Raw genomic sequence first — 3,934 nt, forward strand, 5'->3', positions numbered from 1 at the left:
TAAAGTAATCAAACAGGCTAAAGTGTTTTTATCATAAATTGAGATGTAGACATTCGATCGAGGTGAATCTTGAACCAATGGAAAGCCAAGAGGACGAGCTATAATTTTAGTGTTCAGGACTTGGCCTAAATCAGAAGAAATAATGGCCAAAAATGAAGTTGAAAGTGTGGTCCATAGCAACTCTACACTAGGCAGCTTAAAGGAGAAAAACATGAAAACAGAACCTCCAGCGTTGTAGCATCAAGTTTCCAGCGCTGTAGTGCTATCCAATTCAGAGAGATTTTCCTTGTAGTGAGGTACAAGGAAAATCAAGTTAGAAGGAATTTCACTATAGCAAAAAAGAGGCTGTTTGCAATTCCAAGTCAAGAACAAATTCAGTGGAGCGAAATTCCATTCTCGCTGTAGCAAGAACACATCAGATAATGATATTCCTACACGGGTTTCTAGGTCAAGCTGACAAAAGAAGAGGTATACATAGGAAGTTTTGGATTGAGAAAAATGAGGATTTGGAGAGATCATTTTGGGCAAAAGAAGGCAAGAACAAAAAAGGCAAAAGAAGAGGAATCAAGAGCCAGAGGATCCAAAAACTACAACAGAATATTTTTTCACTCTAGATTTAATTTTCTCTCTCTAACTCTTTTTGTAGAAAAATGTTTTTGTTTGCTGAAATGTGTACTTTCCCTTTGAACAAGTTGAGCTAAAGTTTTTAATCTAGGATTATGATGGATGCTATTGTGTAGTTGGAATACTTTGGATTCTTCCTCTACTTGTTTTTATGAGAATATCAATGTTTATTCAAATTTATGCTTATTGTCTCATTTGTTGCTTGATCACCAGCAAGTTGAGTATGGGGTTTTAGATGATGCTTGATAAGGACATGCTAAAAGGACCCAAATTTGAGTAATGTATATTCATCCCATATTAAGAAATTAAGTGGGTGATTATTTAACAGGATAGACATATACCTATTAGTCATACATAGTCGCTATAGGTCTTAAACTTTGTGAACTTAGCTTTAGTTAATGTTCTATAGACATATAGATAGTTAATGAAGCTAGGCAATTGTGTGATAACTCGACATAGTACCATACATGCTTAAGGAACCTAGACTAACATTGATTCTCATAAAAAGTAGGTAGTTGATTGATCTTATATCCTTACAAAGCAATAGCTGAAACTGTAGTCCTAGGCGTTAATTATATTGTTTCCTCACTACACATTCAACTTGCAATCCTTGGGTTAAAGTAGAGTTTTAGAGCAAAAATTATTTCAATTTTATCAACTTGTTCCTTTTGTTGCTTGGATAAAAGTTAGAATGGTACAATTTTAGTAATTAGTAACAAATAGTAAATCAATTCCTCGAGGGATCGACAACTCTACTTATCTCTATATTACTTGTTGGGACCGTGTGCACTTGCACATAATCCATATCAAGCAAAAGATTTATTTATTTAAAAACAACTAACATAAAGATAGAAGTATCATTTCACTGGCTCACTGAACCAAGCAATTCTTTTTATAAATTCATGATCTTTCCTTCACCGTAATTATTTTGGTTCTTTGTTCTGTGTCATGCTTCTAATAATTTTCTTTAATTCGTGTTTCTGTTCTTTTTCCTTTTCTTTTATTCTATTAATTAGGTAAAAAATAATTATAGTAAGTGAAAATTGAAAATAAGTTATGCTGTGAATATAAGTATCAAGAAATTTATTTGAGTTTCTTTCTTAAGGTCTTTTCTATCATCTCCATCAAGATTTCTAAAAGCTGAGGCTACTGCAGAGGAAGTTGCTTTAAGAGAACTTACAAAGGTAATTACTCTTTGTGTTCTACAAATTGCGATTCTAATGCTAGCTATATTATTAATTTATTATAATAGAAGTAGTTTGAATCTGTATATTAATAGTTGTGAAATAGTGTTATATAATAAAGTACACATTTTACATTGAGCACAAATGGGCTTTTTTTTTCTAGTTTTTTGGTTTATTTTCTTATTTAGGGTGTAGTTACATATAAACAAAATTAGTTTAGAAGGAGATATAAATGGTTTGTTTTATTTAGCTTTCTAAGCAAGGACAACCATTCTTAGGATCACACCATCACCAAACCCTTATGTTCTTTCTCAAATCATGGTTTCTAAGCAAAGGTTAGCATCCAAAAGATGAATCTAGATTTCAATATCTCTTTATATCTTTGCATTTGGGATTCAAATGTATAGAAAAATAAAGCTTAGACTGTATTTGTGATTAAAGAAGCTAGCTTGATAATGATGACTGCCACTAGTCTCTTCTTATTTGTTAACTTATATTTGTTAATTATGATATTTAATTTTTGAAATGTCTTGTGATCAATATACTTACTTTCCTTTAGACACCTAACTAGATTAAAGAGTTGAAGCAATGATTAATATTGTAACTTGCAGGGTACCAAATAATGCCTATTTTGCAATATATTCTTATCCACATAGCAGCAAACTATTTTGGGATTCTAACTGGTGATGTTTGCTCGATCTCCTTTCCTACTCCCATTCGGCCTCCTACTTTATGTTTGTTCAAGATTTGATTCTTGCTTCCTTTTAATGGCTGTTTTGTTTTGTTTCTCCATTTGTTTTTGGTTTTCTTTGTGCCTTGCTCCTATCTCTTGGGGTTGACCTTTTTGCTCTTGGGATGTTGTCTTTGTTTCTAGGTTTTGCTGTCTTTGTTTCTTTGTCAATTACTTTGGCTTTGTTTTCTATTCAGTAAGAGAATGCCATTCCAAAAAAAATATATATTTGTTATAAATTGTTGTAAAATTTGCATGGTTTATACTCTTTAAGTTGCTATAAAATTTGTGTGGTTTATACTTTCTAGGTTGCTGTAAAATTTGCACACTTTGGTTGCATATTAGAAGATTACATGTGCGACTGTCATATACTTTTTAGTTGTATATTTTAAATGTTGCCATATGATTTAAGATTGCAGCAATATACTATATGCTACATATTAATTTTGCAGTGAAATTCCATTAAAAATGTAGGTAAAGTTTTCCATACATGGGCTAAGGTTACACGACTTCTACGTGTAGCCTTAACCTAAGGTAGCATATTTTTCACCTATGGCTACAATTTTTTTTTGCAGCCAAAGGTTAAAAATGTTGTAGCGTACTAGGAATATATAAGGATAGTGTTGGGTTTGGTGGTAATATTTTTTGTGGAAAAAGCTCACAAAAATATGATAAATTTTTAACATACCATTGAACTTAAAAAAATTTATAAATTTAAAAAAATTTTAATTATTAAAAATTAAAAATTAAAAATTAAAAAAATTCCTTTCTTTCTTTGTTTTTCTATCTTCTCCTCTTATCTCTCCTTGTGCTCACTCACCAAGACAAATCTATTTATATATCAACTAGACATGGACAACCGAGGCTTGATTCAACATCAATGTGGTCATATTCGACTTACATAAGGTTGAAACGACATGTTTTTGAAGCCGTAAATGGCATGCTTTAAGGTTGCTTTTGGCTTCTATCAAGGTTGTTTTTGACCATTCAATTGCCAAATTTGATCAAATTATGGCCAAATTTAAGTTGATAAAGGAAGTAAGGTAAAGAGAAGAGGACAGAGTAAGAAGAAAAGCAAAAAAGAGAAAAAAATTTAAATTATTTTTTATTTTTAAATATTAAAAATATTTTAATGAGTTAGATTGTGCCACAAGTTAGGTTTTTGTTACACCATAGGGAAATAGGTAACTTGTATAGGAAAAATTTAAGACAACGAAGAATCGACTAAAAATTTGGGTTAAAACTGTTGAAACTCGATAATCTCAAATAATAATAAATGTAAAAAGCATAGGTATCACCTTTAACTCTTACGAGTTTATAAGCCAACTTTTTCAAACCTAACTCTTTTAAAATAGGATACATAGGTCACGCTTTGCGTGACAAGCTTAGAGGAAGG

The sequence above is a fragment of the Theobroma umbraticum genome, unplaced genomic scaffold (assembly GCF_002168275.2).
Source record: "Theobroma umbraticum cultivar Fairchild unplaced genomic scaffold, ASM216827v3 scaffold_459.0, whole genome shotgun sequence".
NCBI lineage: Eukaryota > Viridiplantae > Streptophyta > Magnoliopsida > Malvales > Malvaceae > Theobroma > Theobroma umbraticum.